At 39.0% G+C, this 20,840-nt stretch overlaps 1 protein-coding gene across 1 annotated transcript in view; it reads left to right on the top strand.

Moving 5' to 3' along the window:
* The window catches only part of EPHA6 (EPH receptor A6), a 481,365-nt gene that overhangs the window by 193,382 nt on the left and 267,143 nt on the right, over positions 1–20,840 (top strand).

Here is a 20,840-nt window from a genome sequence, read left to right as displayed (position 1 = left end):
CTTTTTTGTGAGAAACTGAAATCTTTATCACATATTCATTGATTTTTAAAGCACCTGTGTATTTTAGTAAAAATCTGTCTTGAGCTGTAATAAGATTTTATTTATGTGATTTTTATATTATATTGGAAGTCACTTCTTAGTAGCTGGGTCACAATATTTCATTCAGTAGGAAAACAGACAACATCCAGCTACTCCAACTTCCTTTCTTTGATAAAGCCAATATCAAACACTTCAGAGGGAAGTTTAAGATCTCCACTGATGTGATATCATCAGCCTCACATTAGCTGTTGTCTGGATTATCTAATAATTAGATTGCTGTAAACTTTAAGAGCATGAAATTGTATATCGCAACGCTTTTGTTAACAATTATTCTGAAAATTTTTTATATACTTTTTTTAAAATTTGAAATATGACTAAATTATTTTAGATCTTACAGCAACAATCATCGTGTCCATTGACTGTGACCAAGTTATAGAACAGGAAGAATTTAAATTTCCAAAGTCTCTTGCCCCTTAGTGTTCATTACCTCATTTTTATCATGTCTTTGCTCTGGTCTTCTGTATTTGACTTGACACTGCACAACATTTGATTAAGGAAACAGAGCGATGCAAATCACTATGGTATATATGTATTAAATAGATTAAAGATTGTGTAACCTATGGAAGAAGGTGTATTTGAGGAAATATAGTTGATATGACAAGTTTCTGTCAAAGTTCTATGAAGAACGGTTCTTGTCAAACGAGGATACTAAGCAGAGTTTCCAAGCTGCTCAGTGACTTATACTCAGTTGGGCTACAGTAAATGGGGTGTATTTGAGCAACAGCCAAATATAGAGTCCTGCATCCCCTGGAAAGGACTGCAGTCTCTAAATAAATGTTTACAGAGACTCTCAGGGAACAGAGACTGGCTTGAGGAAGCTCATACTGTGATATTAATAATGAATTATTTTCATTCCAGTCTGGATCCAATTACAGTATATAATTTCTCATATATTTGTAATTCTTCCAAGACATAAAACATTTGATCTTTACACTTTTGACACACCTCATTGTATGTTTTGATAAAGAACAGAGGTAAATCCTATTGTTATTTTATGTATACACATCTATATTCTTTCCTTTAGCGTGTTACGGATGTAAAACCTTTCATAGCAATGGTTAACTGTGATAAGTCGCATACAGGTTAGTAGGTAGTTATATTTTAGAAGGTAATCAGTTACTTTGAGTTAAATATCCCTTAGTATTTGAAATTTAAATTGTCAAAATAATTTAGGAAAATGTTATTGCTGGTTTTGCAATTGCACAACACATTTCCTGAAAAGTTACTGTGTATAACATACAGAAAGAAAAATAGCAAATCTCTGTTAGCTAGGCATTTAGCATAGGGAGTAGATGATGGAATTTCTGGAGTCTAAAAACTGGGATCACAGTAAGATCGTCAAAAGCACATCTGTCTGATTTTTAAAAGTTGATTTGATGTGCATATATATCTTTCTGAAAGTCTTCAGGAAGTAGTTACTGGGTAGCCAGATTTTTAGAGGTGTGAATTGATACTTCACACAATTTTCAGAAGCACCAGGAGGAACCGAACTTTCTCTGCAACCCATAGGTTTATATTTTCAGTACATGCTGCTGGTGTATTTTCCATGCTCAGAATTTTCAAGGCTAATTATTACAGCAGCCTGTTCTTTCTTCCCATCTGTGTGTTTACCTCTGAGCAGCTGAAAAGATCAGGACTGTGCAGGCACACTCCTGGGTGGATTATTTACAAAAAAAATGTATCTGTTACAGCTAGCAAATCCCATTATTGAGATAATTACAAGATGTTTATGAAACACTTCGGAGATGTTGTAGTTGAGATGACAAGATCATTTGGCCAAAACCACCTGCAGAAAGGAGACTCTGAATCCAGTGGTCCCTGAGCTCAGAGGTGAACATAATGGCCAGAGCAGGTTTTCCAGTATTTTGTAGCAAGAGGCATGTTTCAGGAAAGTGTTTTTCCTCATAACATTCTTTAAGAATACATACACACAAATTAAGATCTGGCTGTTTAATAAATAAGTATGAACAAACATAGCATGAACCTGATAATTTTTAATCAAGACTTGAATTCAGAGGATAAGAAGCGTTCAGAAGATAGCTTCTTAACACATTTGTAGTATAACCAGGCTTCTCTGGGTTTTTGTAAACAACGGATCGTGATGGTGAAACACTCAGCTGTACAGAAGAATCAACACAGAGCCTCTGATAGCATGAACTTTGAAATAAGACTTTTAGACACCTCTCAGCCGTGTGGATTTTGGAATAAGTGTTTCTTAAAAAAAAAAAAAAGCTAATTGTAAATATCATTTCCTACTGCTTAGTTTTCTACAGTATTTACTGCATTAATTCCTGCAAACAACTGAACAGGTACGTGGCTTATTATAGCTACAATATGATCACAACTAAGCTGTTAATAGAGTAAAAGTGAGAAAATTGTTTTCAAAACAATGAAGATCTCTGTCTTAACCATTTTATTGCATCCAAAACCTATACTAGAACCAAAATTTTCTATTTAAGGTCTACATCTAGCACCTTTTCATGTTCCCAGCCTCTTTTGTCTGGCTAACCCAGCCTGTGAGTTAAACTTAGGGGACTGAGCCAAATCTAATATAAAATCAATTGAAAGGCTTCCTTTCACTTCAGTAGGCTTCAGATCAGCCTGAGATGCACTGTGATATGCACCTGCTGCTTATAGCCCCAGTGGACTAATTTCATGGAGAGTGAGTCTGGAGTACAGCATATTTTCCCCCTTAATACATACAGAAGAAACCAACAAACTCATTTAGTGTGCTGTTAGGTTTGTGTAACTAGAAATGTTCTGGATACTTAGGTTTATTGCTTTGGCAGTCACAGTTTGCTTGATGGTGTTTCAGAAAGTATGTAAAATAAATGACAACTCTTCCATTTATGCTGGCTTTCTTATTGAGGAGCACAACTTGTTAAAAATATTTTTTTCTGGCTGGCTGTGGAATTTGATTCTGTCTGAGAATGAGAGAGAATTTGGCTATATTTTATAAAAGAATTTTTTTTTTTTTTTTTTTTTTTGCTTACCGATTTTGTAATCTTGAATTTTTGTCATAATGCAGCCTCCTATTAAACAATAATACATTAAGTATATTTATTATTCAATTTATATCAATATAAGGCAAAAAAATTACATATTTAAAAATAAAAGTGAAGCTCATTATTTACCCTTACAGATATATAGAAGGCACACTTAGAAATTAATTCATAACAGTCTCTGACTATCTACCCATTAATAGTGAGTTGTTTTTGATGTAATTAGGAATATAAGCAGAATAAATAATTTCATTTTTCCTATTAATTCCCAGTGAATTTCATCAGATTGTAGTGCTGTTGCTGTTTTAAGTATCATAGAATCATAAAATAGTTTGGGTTGGAATGGACCTTCAGAGGTCATCTAGTCCAACCCCCTGCAATGAGCAGGAACATCTTCAACTAGATCAGGTTGCTCAGAGCCCCGTCCAGCCTGGCCTGGAATGTCTCCAGGGATGGGGCATCCACCACCTCTCTGGGCAACCTGGGCCAGTGTTTCACCACCCTCATCGTAAAACATTTCTTCCTCATGTCTCGCCTGAATCTCCCCTCCTTTAGTTTAAAACCATCACCCCTTGTCCTGTTGTAACAGGTCCTGCTAAAGAGTCTGTCCCCATCTTTCTTACAGGCCCCTTTTAAACAGTGAAAGGCCACAATAAGGTCTCACCAGAGCCTTCTCTTCTCCAGGCTGAACAACCCCAACTCTCTCAGCCTGTCCTCACAGCAGAGCTGTTCCAGCCCTCTGATCATTTTTGTGGCCTCCTCTGGCCCCTCTCCACCAGGTCCATGTCTTTCCTGTACTGAGGGCTCCAGAGCTGGACACAGGACTCCAGGTGGGGTCTCACCAGAGCAGAGGGGCAGAATCACCTCCCTCGACCTGCTGGCCGCGCTACTTTTGATGCTGCCCAAGAAGTATATTCCTTATTGATTTCCATGTATACCCTCAAGGAGGCCAATTCCAGGTGAAAGCAAAATTCAGGAGATCAAAATGCCCATTTAGCTGTTTGAGTTGCTGGTGTAACCAAGACCTGCTGTTACCTGCTGTCTCAGCTCTTCTCTGTTCTCTCTCTCTCCCCACTTCCTCTTTGACTAAGAGAGAGCAGGAGGGATTGCCCTTCTCTGGTGGATATTCTGCTGAAATGAAAATGAGCAACACAGTGTTTTCCACCAGTTTGCTGAAACTAAATAGGAGGCTTTGAATTTCTGGGTCACACTGTAATGTTTGTGGACAAGTAGGCACACATTTCTTATTCCCCCTCTCCTTCCTCTGCTGACTTGGATCTCTTCACCATTCTCCAATCTGCCACCATCCTGCTCTTTCAACCGAGACTTTGCTGCAGTCCTCATCTCCCTTCTTTCCCAAACCCAGTCTCTGTTTCTCAGGTCTCAATGCCTATGTCTCATCTCAAGTTGCATTGTTTGGGTCCATCTTGATCTTCACACACTCTAGGAGTTCTCCTCTTCTGTCCCTTTACAGAGTCCCTTTCCTTACACAGAAACCCTGTGTGCTTTTTTTTCTGCATTCCTTTCTCATTGGCTCCCAGCCATAGGCACCTTTTCCCAAAACTGTCATTTAGTTGTGTTCTCCTCCGCTTCCCTGATTTTTTGTCTTTGCCCTTAAGCCCTAACTGTTCCCCCTGTCCTCCAGCTGTTCATTGCATCTTAATGATTGTCCCTCCTCCACAAATATCCATGGTAGTATTTTCTTACCTCTTGCTCCTATTTCAAGGATTTGTCAGAAATCCAGCCAGGTGCAGCCAGTACAAGGAGGCTCTCGCTTCATTGTTGTACCCCTGGCCTTAACCATGTTGTCATATTCTCTGGGGATGATACCTATGATGACTCATGCACAAGAGCTCTGTAATTCAAAAAAAAAATCAAGTTGCACTTCACAGGGCCCTTATACCAGTCCAGCTGTCTGTCTCTCAAAAGCCATGGCCTATCTCATCAGCCATGAGATGCTCCTGTCCCGGCTTCCCAGTCACCTGTACTAGCAATTTGGCAACCATACAATGAGCAAGGTCAGCTCTGTCATTTGCGGACACAAAATGAACCTGTCAAAAAAACCCAGTTTTCTCTTAACTCTTCAGACTGATCCAACTCACTGCATGCTCATTAAATCAGTTAAATCTAATGGAAGGGAGAGGTCTGCTAAAAGTGGTCAAGTTGAGAGAGAAAATTAAAGAAACGCAGGAATTCCATTTTCAGCAGGGCAGCAGTCTACTTTGCATATCTGATCTGCAGGTGTTGGGAGTGGCTGCAGGTGCCACCAGCCCTGCATATGATCGTGCTAACTCCATGTGCAACACCTTTTTCTTCCAGAAAATCCAGAATATTCTAGCACTTTGCTTGTGCCATTAGGATCACTCAGCAAAAAAACAGCTTGCATTCTCAAGCCGACTTTTTTCCTTTTGTGATTTCCAGTGTTTTTGAAAGAAGTTTTTTGGTTTCTTCTCAAACTGCGCAATTCTTTCTCTGGGAAGAATCAAGCTACTTTGTTCAAGACTTCTTACAACACGTGCTTAGCTTAACTCTTTCTGTTTCTCCTCCACTTTTCCAGATTTTTTTTTTCCTTTTTCTTCATAATCAAGTAAGTCAGTAACAAGGGTTCCTGCAATTTTTCATTTTATGAACTTTTGGCCTCATTTATTAGTTCAGTACCTCAGGCATGGAGATTGTACTCAAAAGAAAACAAATTATCTTTTCCATAATTGCATTGCACATACACATACACAAAATGATGAAGTATCTTAAGGGAAGGATTTTTATCTAGATAATCATAACCCGAAATTGAAGCCATGATACAGAAAAGAGACTGATAAGTAGGAATGAAATTAGTACTTATTCAGGGTAGCTCATCCTTATCATCGTTCTGCACACTTCATTATGAACTATAGATCTGAAAAATGTTTTTCAAGCTACAATTTCTAATGTTCTAAAATACACTTTATCATCCGTTCCTTTTCTGACTTGTTTACAAGGATAAATGAAGCAAGTAGTTCTGCCACCTTTTCCTGTGGAAATGAGAGAAATTCTAAACTTCACAATCCAAACTTACTGATACATTTAGTGGAGTGCTCTCAGCTATAGAGTTTTCCAGCTTTTTAATATTAATAGATAGCACTGAGCATCAAAGGACATATATTTTCTTAGGTGTGTTTGCAAGGATGAGCAAAGAAACCTGGCTGCTGAAGGAGCTTCTGCTAGTACCTGTAATGCAGGAACAAAGGAATAAGTTATTTTTTAATTTTTTTATTTTTTCTTTAATGAATCATTTTGGCAGCTGCAAAGCATATGTAACATCTACGCTGGTGTCAGTACTGAGATGCACAGTGGTGGCTACACATGGAGGAGTGCTGAGTGGTCTCTCCACACTGTGCCATTGGCAGCAGCTGGGCGGGTATGGGGTGGCAGCCCAGGGTAGAGCCTCCTTTGCAGAGTGCAGGAAACAGAGGGCACCGTGGGGCTCTATCTGCATGATAACAGGGTTTGAAAATACAATGCTACTGTCAAGGAAATCAGATATGTTGTTTTTTCAGCGTAATGGTCAAGGATTCATGCAGAGACATCACAGTAAGTTATTCTGTCCCTTAAACCATAGACACGAGCTTATAGTCACTAATTATTTGGATCATGAGTGCTATGTAGCTCTGATTCTGTAATAGTCATTTATCAGTGGCATGAACTGATTGACTAGTTGGTCTCTATAATCTAACAGGGTGATTGATATTCATCATACCCAGCTTTAGATGTCTACATCTGAACTAGCAGCTGAGGTTTTATTTCTAGTCAGTGGATAAAAATAGGCTATTCTGGTGCAAGATCAGTATGTTTTATTTTAGATTTTTACTTTAAGAATATGTATATTAAGATAAGATGAATCACAGCTTGATTCCCTCCATGCCTAGAAAAGGTCTCTAAAAGTGATTATTTCAAGTCAGATGCAAATATATGAACATTTCCTTTTGTTCAGACAAATGCTGCTTACAGCATCCACCACTCCCTGTAAAACTTCTGCTTTGTATTTTGAGGGCAGTGGTAAGAAAAATTGATGCATCTCATGAGCATTGTTTAGTTCTCTAAAGTAACTTCACTTAAAAAAATTGCCTGAATGTCTTGAAAACCCAGCATTTCTTGTAGGAATGGACTACCTAGCTCTAGATCAACTCCAATAAAAATGAGGTCAAAAAAACTGCTGAACATGAGAAGCTTATAAAAGCAAGAAGAGAAAGGCTCGTGGGTACCTAGAACACCACTACCAAAGAAGACATCTTTAGTATGCTTTCCTAAGACAGCGACATGAATATGGGGAAAGCTTTTATTACTTTTTATGCAAATGCTGATACACAACTTTGTGTTGACAATTATGATCATACGAAAAGGCCAAGTTCTGTTGGTCTGAATAGGAAAGACATCACACATGCAATCTGTACTCTCTCCCCTGGAGTTTGGCTGTAATTTTAAGTGTAACAAGAAGGATAACAAACAGCATAAAAGTCTGCATTTCCCTGTTCAGTCTTGCTACCTTTAGCTTTTCCGTGCAGTGTCACAGCGCCCTGTCCTTGCAGTCTGTTGAAGCTAACAGGGCGTGCTTCCCGCTGCCAGCAGTCGCCAAAACGCCACTCTTGGGCGCTTCGTGCCGAGCACTGACAGCAGCCGGCCGTGGCAGCCTGTGCCCATCCAGGGCTACTGCATCCTTGCTACCAAAGGTCTATTAAAAACAGCCTTTTCACTGACAGGCAAAAATGTGCTTTTTCTAGTACTGTCAAGGTTCCTATTGCTAAATGATTCTTCCTCCTACCAGTTGCATCGCCTAATTTCACATGCAGCCAGTTAGCAAGGTCTGTCTGAGATCCGCTAGTTCACACTTTGACAGTGTTCAGATGTCCCAAATGGAAAGCACGCACATTGCATACATCAGAGCAGGTCTGAGAGGAACAGGCTTTGAGACAGGTTGAAGCCATCCAGGCATTACGTACGGTATGTTGCTGCTGGTTTTAAACTATGCAGACTACAAACAGAAATGGCCTTTCTTATGAAGCAGTAAAAGTAGCCTTGTCCTGTGAGTTACACCTTAGGATTGCTTGCTGAAATAGCATGTAGAGAAAGGAAAACCTCGCTTTCTATGCAGAAGTAATATTTAAAATGTTAAATCAGGCTTGCAAAGATTTTGAAATTTTGTTCTTTCTATTGAGGTATTCCAGTTCTTCAGGCTCTGTCACCATACAAGCCACCTACAACTGGTTGCCTTTCCTCTACAATCTGCCTACCATTCACATATGGTAGGAAGTTTAGACTTGCATCTTTTTCTGAAGGATTGCATCTGTCAACTATAGCTTGTCCACTGTGTATTCATTGTTTCTTAGAAAATCTGATAGCTACTGTACCTTAAAGCTTCTTTTATAAGATCCTAAGAGAACTGAGGATGCACCATAGCCAGCAAAGCTGATAATATGTAGAATTTCAGTTATAAAGAATAGATTCACCTTGTTTTTCTTTCTAAAGCAGAACAAAAGCAACTATTTGCAAGCTATCCTGTGACATAACTTTCTTCTGCAATGCCTTAGTTTATTAGAAAGATAAAAATATGACTTTAAAAATATTCTTTTATCCTTATACACTCCAGACCAGCAGATTCTACAGTCTTCTCCCCAAATAAAACATAACACAGCTAAATAAAACTACTTCTGTGATAAGACCCCAACAAAATAAAAAGTAGAAGGGGAAGAGAATGGCAGTCTGTAATAAACTTTTGTACTTTATCATATTTAACATATTGTGCTGGACACGAGTCAGTAGTTTTTCTGACTGCGATTAACATAGAAAAGCAACTCTTCTCTCAGAAATAAGTATTCTTAATTCCATATAATACTGATAGTCAATTATGTACACATAGTCTTAGACTAGAAGTATAAAGTAAGTATGAGCAGAAAAGTTGCTACAACATAAAGCCATGCAGAGGAAATCAACTGCATTGATCCTAGGGCAAAATTGCTAAGGGTTCCTCTTATATCTGTAATTTTGCAAGTTCCTGTTGAGTGTCAGGAAATAGTAGCAAAGGTACCGAAAATATTTCTTATCAATAGATTTACTGGAGACAGCAATGATTATGCACTATAACAACAAAGCATAATTTGTACTGCCAGTCATTCTAAATCTGTCATGGAGAGGAAATCCTTTCTGTCTTATGTGATTCATTTTCTTATGTTTTTGGATTTCAAGATTGATATTTGGTGAAGATTTACTGTTGTGAAATAGGGAAGATGATTTTTGTTTGATCTGGGATGAGACCAGACCATGCCTTTGTGGCTGCACATTTCCTGGTTTTATCAACAAAAAGGAACACAGTACTTAGTTGTGCCTCCTTCAGAATTCGTAATTGCAGGCTCAGTACTCTTTATGGAAAGTTGAATGGCAACTGGCAAGAATGCTCTAGTGAGAGAAAGTGACAAAGACCACCTAGAATCTATTTCCTTTCGCAGTATCTAGACTTAGACTTGTAAGACTTTAGTGAGTTACAAGTGAGTTTATTTCTGCTTTCCATTGAAATATGTATATAGATTAATACTGCAGACAACAGACCGCAACATTTATTTTCTAAGCACTTACCTAAATGTGAAAATCCTGAAATATCAGGGCAAAAAAGGAACTTGCTATAGCAATAAAGCTGTGCTGGAATAAACCCCCCCTCTTTTGGGTTACCTGAAAAACCTATTTGATGCCACCCTGGAAGGCATGCGCACCTAATTCTTTGGACAAAAATCTAGCCCCTATATTATCATGTTGCTATTTTAATGATCCTATGCAATAATATGCATTTATAAGCTAGCGAGCAGCATCTAGGGGCGTAAAAACCCCAGTTTCCCAAGATCAAAGATCCCTTTTTCCCCCCTTGGGAGAGGAAACCATAAGGCTGCTTCCTCCACTGTTAACATTTTGCTTCAGGGCAAGTGGCAACATAATCCCTACCATTTTTACCTCCTGCTGCTCCACTGGGAAAACACAATCCCACCATGTGTGTTTGTGGCTCTTTTTAATCATGTTTCCTGCTGTGCCTGTGCTGTGACAGAGCAGCAGCAGGTAGCATAAATAAAGGAGAAACCTGGCAGAAAACTATAGACCACTTCTGAGATTTTGAATTTGACAGTGTTTTGGAGCACCATCATCTCTAGGAGAAAAGAACAGATTTTTTTTGTCTAAACTCTCTGCTTTCAGAGCAGCAAGGATAAACTCCCCGTGCTTTAGCAGGAAGCAAAAATAAAAGCAATGTTTTCACTGCACCTGAGAACACAGCCTCATGATTAAATGATGTTTACGAGTGTGTTTTCCACTGCCATGAGGCTTTGAAACTGGTTTAATATAATATTCTGACTCACTATGAGTGAATTGGAAAGGAGGAACTTTTCCATTATCCCTGTATATGAAATACTGTTCTCTTGCTACCAGTAGAAGGGCAGTGGTTCCTGCAAAAGAAAATAATTATTTTAGCTTCAGATCTTTTGTGGTAGTTGGTTAAAATAGATTGTCATTAAAGAAGTTTCTAATTCTTTCAAAAGGCAAAATGATTCAGGCTGCCTCTTTTACCAAGGTCCCCTCGAGGCACTTAGCGTTTTGGAAGTTCATGGGAGCAAAAGGGAGGACTCTGCCCTGATCAGGATACCAACCATTTTCTTGCATTTGAAGCTCCCAGTGTGAGCTTCCTTTTATTACCAGACCAGAGAGCTGAGGATGCACCATGCCAAACAAACTGACAAAATGTAGATTTTCTACTGCAGAGAATAGTTTGACATTGCTTTTCTTTGTGAATCAGCACAAAAGCATTTACTGTCCAGCTATCCTAAGACAGCTGCAAACCATTAATTTAATAGAACGATAAAATTACAAGTTGTTGGTTTTTTTCTTGTTTGGATACATATTAAATCTGTGAAATTTCATGACGGGACACTAACAGAAGAGATGTATTATAATCATATGACTTGTAATTTTATGAAATACTTTAAATGACATTAAATTAGTATATCTTTAACTTCATACTTTTATATTTCATTGATTTCTGAATCATAGCTTTTATTATGTTGTAAAATAAGTTAATAGTCTTTGATACTTTATTTAGAACATCTCACATATCATAACAGAATGTAGAACAGAAATAAAATATTTCAATGTATAGGTTATAATTGTATTTAGAGATGATTTCAAATTGTTAGGAAAAATATGAGTTAAAGTATTTATAGTTGCTGGAGTTTTCATTGCAAACAGTATTCAAGTTTCTTTTGTAACAAGTAACAGCAAAAGGTACTGATATAAATTTTAGAGTGTCTCCCTGAATTTGTTTTGTAGTATAAACAAGAGTAGGTGGGTAGTCTATATGTAATTTCTTGATGGCATACAGAACTTGTATTCATGACAGTTAATCAGTCTTTGGGTAGCAGCTAGTTATGTGGCAGTAATTTGACTGGAAATTTATTAGAGTAAGTGCAAAATTCGCTAGAAAACGTGGAGCTACTGCCATGAAATCTAAACATGTGACACAAAAGAAATGTTGAAACCACAAATACACCAATGCAAATCTCAAGTGTATTTAGTACTTCAGTTACTTCAGTAAGTCGTTAACGGAAGACTGTACGTATCACTTTGAGGAGGAGAATTGAAGTGACAACTATTGCTCTCATAAAATATGGCCACAAATAATTAAAGTGAAAAATGAAGCTGTTGCAGTCTCTTGAATCAGCATGAAACTGCATGGGCATTAAGAAAATTGGGTAATAAAAAATGTTCTACTTTGTGTCCTGCAGAAGATTGTTCACGTTCAATGAACAGAGAAGTAGTCACTTAAATGTGGAGCATAAACAGACTGAGATTGGTGATTTTTGGTATGATTAGACAAACTCAAGCATAGAAAGTCATACATTCCCTAACCGAACATACAGAGTAGAAAATTAACAGATTGAATAAGGGGATTTCCTAGACTCTGTTTTTCTGTAAAGTGAAAAAAATTATTAAGAAATCTAGATCTGAGATTCTTAAACTTGGCATGTGTGACATACTTCAAAATGCTTATGAAAGCCATGTATCAAGCAGTTTATTTCTGAGCATACAACTAGATGAGGAGAGAGGCTGTGAGCTGCTTCTGTTGCCGCTGCAGATGGTAGGATGTGACCAAAATATTTATAGTCAATACTGTATTGAAAAACACAAGTTTTCAAGAAAATGGGCTGATTATGAATGTTAGTCTATGTTTTGCAGTGTTTGGTTAGATAGTAAATCTATGCATATGATAACATGTCTTTAAAAGTATAAGATACTTTTCTCAAGTGTAGCCTATCCTATCTGTTGTGGGTATAAAGACTTTATTAGAAGAATCCTTTGAACTCAGAATGTGAATAACTTCATATGATAGAAAAGACTGATTTATTTTTCCTATTCAGAGTGAATGGGAAACAAGTGAAAAACATACAGCAGTGGTAAAACATTTAAGGTAACTGGGGAGTGTTAGTAGAAGTCAGAGGGACATCTGGAAATCAAATGTGATAGGAAGTTCAAAATACCGGTTCTCAGTGCTTGTGAGGCCCCACCTTGAATCCTGTGTTCAGTTTTGGGCCCCTCACTACAGGAAAGACATTGAGGTGCTGGAAAGAGTGCAGAGGAGGGCGATGAAGCTGGTGAGGGGTCTGGAGCACAAGTCTGATGAGGAGCAGCTGAGGGAACTGGGGCTGTTTGGCCTGGAGAAAAGGAGGCTGAGGGGAGACCTGATCGCTGTCTACAGCTACCTGAAAGGAGGTTGTAGCATGGAGGATATTGGTCTCTCCTCCCAAGTAGCAAATGATAGGACGAGAGGAAATGGCTTCAAGTTGTGCCAGGGGAGGTTGAGATTGGATATTAGGAAAAAATTCTTCACGGAAAGGGTTGTCAGGCATTGGAACAGGCTGCCCGGGGAAGTGGTGGAGTCACCATCCCTGGAGGTGTTTAAAAGGCATTTAGACGAGGTTCTTAAGGACATGATTTAGTGCTAGAGCTAGGTTGTGGTTGGACTCGATGATCCTGAGGGTCTCTTCCAACTGAAAAGATTCTATGATTCTATATCTTTATTACATAAAGATAAAAAAAGAATAATGCCCGGTTTTTATCTTACTGGTCTTAACTGGTCAGATCTGTTCTTGAGCCTCCCAAGTCTCTAAGCATCAGTGAGAATAAAGTATCATCCATAGTATTGGAAAACAGAGCTAGGGAGCACTTAAACTGACTAGATATAGACTTGCCTGTGGAACCAGAGGGTGTATACTCAAGCATTCTGAGGGATTTCGGAAATGCCATTGTGAGGCTGCTGTCTATCACCTTTGAAAAGTCATGGTGATCAGTGGAGGTTCCTGATGACTGGAAGAAAGAAAATGTCACACCCATTTTCAAGAGAGGCAAGGTCAAGATGATCCAGGCCAATTGATGTCACTTCAATCACTGCGAAGACTGTGGGGCAAATCCTCCTAAAACCATATCCAGACACATTAAAATGAGAGGTTAATTGGTACAGCCATCATGGATGTTCTTTATCTTGACTTTAGCAAGGCCATATGGTAGTATCCTTATGCACTGGATGGGTAGACCAGCACATAGGTGGAAAACTGTCTTGACTGCTGGGCATAAGGAGTAGAGATCAGCAGTCTGAGGTACAGCTGATAGCTGGTTATCAGTGGCACACCTCAGCTATTGATGCTGTGGCCAAGACCATTTAGCATTTGTATTAACCACCTGGACAATGGTGTGAAGTGCACGTTCAGCAAGCTCGGGATTTAACACTGAATTTGAAAGCACATTGCAGGGAAGTACAGGCATTCAGAGAGACCTCAACAGGCTGGAGGAACAGACTGCCAGAGACCTCACGAAGTTCAGCACAGGCAAGTGCAAAATCCTGCAGCTGAATCAGATTGATCCCAAGCATCAACACAGACTGGGTGCCAACTGGCAAGAAATGAGCTTTACAGAAAAGGAGTGGTAGATGGCAGGTTAAGCAAGAGCTAGCGATGTGCCCTTGCAGCAAAGAAAGCCAACCACTTCCCAGGTGGTGCTAGCAAGACTTCAGCCAGCAGGCTGAAGGCAGTGATCTTTCTCCTCTGTTTGACACTTGTGAAACTGCACTTGGAGCTCTGTGCCCAGTTTGGGGCTCGCCGGTACCAGAGAGAGGCTGAGGTACTGGACCGAGTCCAGCAGCGGGCCACTGTGCTGGTCAGGGGCCAGAGCACAGGATGTACAAGGAGAGGCTGCAAGAGCTGGGCTTGTTCAGCCACGAGAAGGGAAGGCTGATGGGCATCTAATCAGCCGACTAATGGTGGTCATTACAGAGAAGACAAAACCAGATTCTAAAGACCGCATAGGCGGAAAAAAAGCTGTAGTGGATTCAAATTGCAACATAAGAAATTCGTTCAGAAATAGGACAAATTGTTTCCCTGTTATTTTGAAAGTGGTCAAGCACTACAGCCTAGAAGGGTTGAGGAGTCTCCATGCCTCCAAATATTTAAAACTTGACTGGATGAGTCCCTGGTCAACTGATCTGCCTGAGACTTTCTCCATTAAGAGTGGGACAGATGTGTCCACAGATTCCTTTCAACTTGAATTATTTTGTGATTTTATGAATTAAGAATATTTTTCTGATGAGGTGTTTTGGTTTTTTGGTTGTTGTTTGGTTTAACTATTGCCAGCTAATACTGACTTAAACCATCTTCTGTGAAAAAACAAACAAGCAAAAAGTTTAAAACATATTATTGAAGCTGAATACACTTAAACTGTTCATGAAAATGTAAAAGGACAGAGAGTTAGAGAGGCTCTTCTGTTCCCTTTGACTCATGAAATATCAAATGTTATTTCAGATAATGAGTTTCTGGAGAATGCAGAACTAATGAAGTTTTAACAGTATTCAACCCTGGGGTTGTGGTGTCAGCTTAAGTTCTTCCTCTCCTCTGTCCATATAACTAATCAGCTTTGAGAGCTGGAGTGCATATGCTCCTTTTCAAAGAACAGAAAAGCAGCCACTCTTTCATCTGGCCTTATGTTCATGCTTTTATTACAGTCAAAGTTTATATCAGAAGACTATAACCTCCTGCAGCTGACTGTGAAAAACAAGGTGGATTTAATGAACACTGCTTCCTGCTATTCAGAAACAGTATTAGGAATGTTTCTGGCATGTAATAAGAAGTCATATTGAGTTAGTGTTTGTGGGTTTTAATTCTCATTAGGAAGTTTGTAGGTCACAGTAAAAAAAATATATACTTCACAGAGCTTTCTCAATACCTAATACAGATGGATTTCATTATAGGAAACATATGAGTTGTCTGTTTCAGATTTGTTATTAAGAATAATTATGATAATCACATATGCAAAGCATTTAAAACCAGATTCAAACAGGGTTATGTTGGTGTGCCTTCAAGATCTGCTTCTCTGAGGTATTCTCTCTGGTCTCCAGCTACTTCTCCAAGAAACACAGGTATCTCACAAGTCTTGTGTTGTACTTGCCAGCCCTGTGCACACCTCCACATAGGAAAACAGATCCACACAGGAGCAGTGCTAAGTAGATTTATGACCTCAGATAGATCAGTGTGACTGTGCTTCTTGACTTTACTGAAGGCTATGCAGGCAATTGTCCTGTACAGGTGCTAGAAGATGGTGGGGTTTTGTTTCCTCATTGTGGCCTTTCCCAGTTGCTGATGCTGTTCCTTCTGCAAGCCAGGGTATGTAGGGAAAGCCTGAGGAAAACCACTCTGTATAGATCCAAAGGCGTTGGTCGCCTTTCTCAAGTTACTTTTTTTTTTTTTTTTTCTCGCTGCTTCTTGCTAGTTGTCATTGCTAAGGGTCTATCAGACCCTTATTTCATTTCTGAGCCCCAGTCAGGCAACTGTACTTGAACTCACCAAGGGGATTGCTTTGTCTCCATGTGCCACATGAGAAGTGGCACCTTCCTCACTGCCACCTTCCTGAGTGCCATTGCGCAGAAGAGGCATCTCTTTTTTCAATATATGATGCTGTATGTATACCTGAGTCTCATTCCTCAGTACTGCAGAAAATTAATGAGTACCATGTGAGTCAGGGCAAATAAGTCTCTACCTGATTTGTCTCTCAGAACTCCGATTTTTGTATTTATCAGGCTTGTGTATAAGCCTTTCTTTTGCATCTGTGTATTTCCTTATCATGATTTTTTTTGTGGTAGAAACTCATTTAATATTTGATGTTTAAAGTGTCCAATAAGTTTCTACTTTTCTTCTGTATTATCTTTTAATGACAATAATTATTTTTGATGATACTAGACACAAAAATATGTTTAGGAATTAAAACTATTAGCCTTAAAACTCTCTTTGCTATCCTTTCATAGAAGGTGTCATTAATGTGCTAAGGAATTTCAAATGTTGCCTTATTTTTATTCTGAAACCCTACTATTACATGTGCATTAATTATATAACTTTGCATTACAAAGCAGTCATGATTTCTATTATGCAAAATGGTTTTGTGTCTTCAACATTGTGCTAGCTTCTCTGGAAAGTGACATTGTCACTCCACCAGCTGGGGCAGAATTCTACAAATCAGTCAGCATTTCTGTGAGAAGCTGGAGAGCTATAAGAGAAAATTCTGTATATCGCAGAAAGATAGATTGTACAAGGTAATTTGAGGGTTTTTTAAATACTCCATTACGTATCCCTGTGTAGAAGAGACAATGAGAGTTTTCCTATGTTTTCTGGGATGGAACTGATCTTTGCATATTATTTGAGGAGAAAATCACATTATCCAGTTCATCTGGTTTTGCTTTAATATCATCTTATAGTCTTCCTTTCCATACCACCTTGAACTTTATCAACAACATTTCTTCAATAATCAAGTACCTCTAAATGGAAAGCCTTAAAAAATACATTGTATCATTCTGCATGAGTCAAATTCTGGGCTAGAGAACAGATGACCATGTGTAGACTCCTTTAGATGTGTGGCCATTTGCATATTCGTATAGAGAAGCTGGACTTCAGTCAGTTACTTTTACATTCGAGGTCAGATTTGCTACTTGTGACAGCAATCAAGAGTGTAAAGTACCCATCTACTTTATTTTAAAAATTTAGTCATGCTGAAGTTGATGGAAATCAATTTAAAAGTGTGGGTTGAAAGTGAGGAACATTCATCCAATATTTTCATGATAAGTAGGGAATAATTCAATTCAGCACAATCATACTTGAAATATAAACTCGTTGAAAACCTCTTATTCTAATTGCATGAACTAATACGACGGAACTGGCAAATTGATTCTGAAATATATATATATCGAAGTTACTAATTTCTATTGGAAGAAAATTTGTTGGCCACTTCTAATGCAAACCGTATATTAAGTTTAAACTTATGAAGCTTTAATTCTTCATTATGCTTCAGGATTAGTTTCTAGACTTTTTTTCCTGATGCTGAAGAACATAACAGGTACAGGAATCATCCTATCCCAATCATCTAGAATGATCCCAGGACTTTTCACACTGTGGGATGTCTTCAGCTAGACTTTTGACACCGTCTCTCACAACCTCCTCATAGGCAAGTGCAGGAAGTGCGGGCTGGCTGAATGCACAGTGAGATGGATTGAGAACTGGCTGGATGGCAGAGCTCAGAGGGTTGTGATCAATGGTGCAGAGTCTGGTTGGAGGCCTGTAGTTTGTAGGGGTTCCCCAGGGGTCAGTACTGGGTCCAGTCTTGTTCAACCTGTTCATCAATGACCTGGATGAAGAGACTGAGGTACCCTCAGTAAGTTTGCTGATGATGCCAAACTGGGAGAAAGGGTTGACCCACCAGAAGGCTGTGCTGCCATTCAGTGAGACCTGGACAGGCTGGAGGACTGGGCAGAGAAGAGCCTGAAGTTCAACAAGGGCAAGTGGAGGAATAAACCCAGGCACCAGTACAGGTTAGCGGTGGACCTGCTGGAAAGCAGAATTGTGAAAGACTTGGGAGTTCCGGTGGACAACAGGTTGACCAGGAGTCAACAATGTGCCCTTGTGGCCAAGAAGGCCAGCAGTATCCTGGGGTGCATTAGGAAGAGTGTGACCAGTAGGTTGAGGGAGGTTCTCCTCCCCCTCTACTCTGTCCTGGTGAGGCCGCATCTGGAGTACTGCATCAAGTTCTGGGCTCCTCAGTTTAAGAAGGACAAGGATTACTGGAGGGAGTCCATTGGTGGGTTACGGAGATGATGAGGGGCCTAGAGAACCTTTGTTATGAGGAAAGACTGAGAGAGCTGGGTCTGTTCAGCTTGGAGAAGAGAAGGCCAAGAGGGGATCTCATCAATGTTTATAAATATCTCAAGGGTGGGTGTCAAGAGGATGGGACCAGACTCCTTTCAGTGGTGCCCAACGATAGGATGAGGGGCAACAGGCACAGACTGAATATGAGGAGAAACTTCTTTACTTTGAGGGTGACAGAGTACTGTCAACCCAGAGAGGTTGTGGAGTCTCCTTCTCTGGAGACTTTCAAAACCTGCCTGGGCACACTCCTGTGCAATCTTCTGTAGGTGAACCTGCTTTAGCAGGTGGGTTGGACTAGATGATCTCCTGAGGTCCTTTCCAACCCCAACCATTCTGTGATTCTGTGAAAAGATACATTGAGTCACCATTCTTTAGAAAGTAAGATAACGCTTCTATTTCAAACATGAAAGGTAGCAGAGCGATCAACGGCTTTTTTGAAAGAATGTAGGAAGTATTGGTATATTCTCATGTCAATACCCTATCCTAAGTAAGATTTAATGTTCAAAGCGGCAGAGAAGTTTATATTAAGTGTTATAGCATCTACTATTTCATTTCACAATAGTATTTACTTTCTTATTGATGGCTCTGGGATGCATCAAGTTTGAAGGGAAATAGATAAAACACAACTTCTGTCTCATAAAATCAGATCCATGGAGCTTACAGAATGTGTCATTGTTTGAGTGCTAATATAATTCTGAGTAGCTATGGCAGATGCGCAAAAGGCCCAATCTCACATTAAGTTTATGTCACTCAAGATCCCAGAAAGAATAGCCTCTGCACTGCAGAACTCAAAATGTAAACCCTTGTGTCATGGAAATATTTAGAATTTGGCATGACTATCAGTTTTAACCATCTTCACACTAATGTAGATTTCCATGCGAAAAGACAATATATTTTAAATTGAATCAAGACTAGGAAGGGAAATTGACCAGTTGAAAGCTGGTTTGCTTATATCACATTTCCAACCTGTAGCTGTTCCAAAGCAAAATAATGAATAAATGGAGACAGAAAAATAGTAGATAGCTTTTAAATATTTAATTAGTTCAAAATCATTTTGGATATTTTGTCAGCCCTCTAATCACTACTGTTGCCTATGAATAAGCTATCTAGTTTTTGTTCTCCTTATTTTACTTGATCCATACAGGTTTATTTGTATGTGGTGTGTGTACATATAGAAGAAATACCATTACAGCAGTAGTTGCACTTTCTATAGTTCTTTTTATCAATATCTAAACTGGCTGCCTATGGAGAACAGCCTCATCACTCTGTCTTCCTTGCTGTGCAGATGACCAGTTGCATAGAGCAACTAAGCAGATTTCTAGTTTCATAGAATGAGGAGTATTTACATTTTTATTGCACAGGCTGCACACCATTCATAGCTTTGACCTTGGGTTACTTCTGTTTAGACTGGAACTTCACGGCCAGTGAAAATCTGTAAGCATATGGATTTCCTCAAGACTCACATTAATACTTATCTAGATTTCTTGGGCTTTGTAGTTTTCTATTATTTAACATGTCATATACCTCTCTACAAAGATTGAGTTTTCCTTGAGTTTGGTTTCTCTAGTGTGCTCTTTACCCATGTTCATTGTTTCAGTAATAGAGTAAACCTGTATGGAATGAAAAATGTGAAAAGTTCCAAGACAACGTTTTCAAACTTACTGAGGTGCTTATCTCAATAGTGGTGTATTAATTCTTTGTTGCTCTGTCTTTTCATTAGTGTTCTTGGCAGCTGGCATGGTATGCGAATGTTTTATTTCAAACTCTTGACTTGGCCATCCAGGAGACTGCTCTTTGAATTCTGGCATTATTAGCATGTTGTAGAATGAGAGGATATTAATCTTACATATATCTTACACACCTTATATATCAATACTGCATAGATATTATATATTATATGGAGAGTATAAAGGTTAGATGTAATAAGAATGAGCCAAGTCCCAAAGTAAGTTAGACCCAGCTTTTTTTAAGTGGAAGTTGTCCAGGGTTTGTTCTCCCTATATTTCAATTTTCACACTTCTGGTTTAATTTTTAGAGGAGAAAACATGTATCGTTGCTAATATTCCCTACAACTCACTGTGCATGTATCCTCTTTGTTCCAGTGGAAAAAACGTTCTGTAAAGGCTGCAATGAATTAATGAAAACCATTCAAATAGCAACTTGTGTTTCTAATCTAGTGCACTGGGATTTTTCATCAGTAATTAAAAAATATAAAACCTGGGTGTTTATATATACATTTGTATGTATAAAATTCTCTGCTTCTACGGTTAGAATGGTGTGCGTTTGGAATGTGCTTTTCAACTACTGACACCACAGGATTTTGGAGAATAGTTTGAGCAGCCAAAGCCTGGCAATGTCAATGCTAGTGTTCTCCCTTTCCTCAGGAAACCCATGATAAAGCTGGACTCAGTCATGTGTTGCCAGATTTTTCTCCTCCCTCTGATGCAGTCCACACAGCAAATTCACCTCTGAGCTGCTAGAAATTGTTATAAGGTAC

This window comes from Caloenas nicobarica, chromosome 1 (assembly GCF_036013445.1).
Source record: "Caloenas nicobarica isolate bCalNic1 chromosome 1, bCalNic1.hap1, whole genome shotgun sequence".
Taxonomy (NCBI): Eukaryota; Metazoa; Chordata; class Aves; order Columbiformes; family Columbidae; genus Caloenas; species Caloenas nicobarica.
The sequence above is the reverse complement of the archived record's forward strand: the minus strand, read 5'-3'. Positions and strand labels throughout refer to the sequence as shown.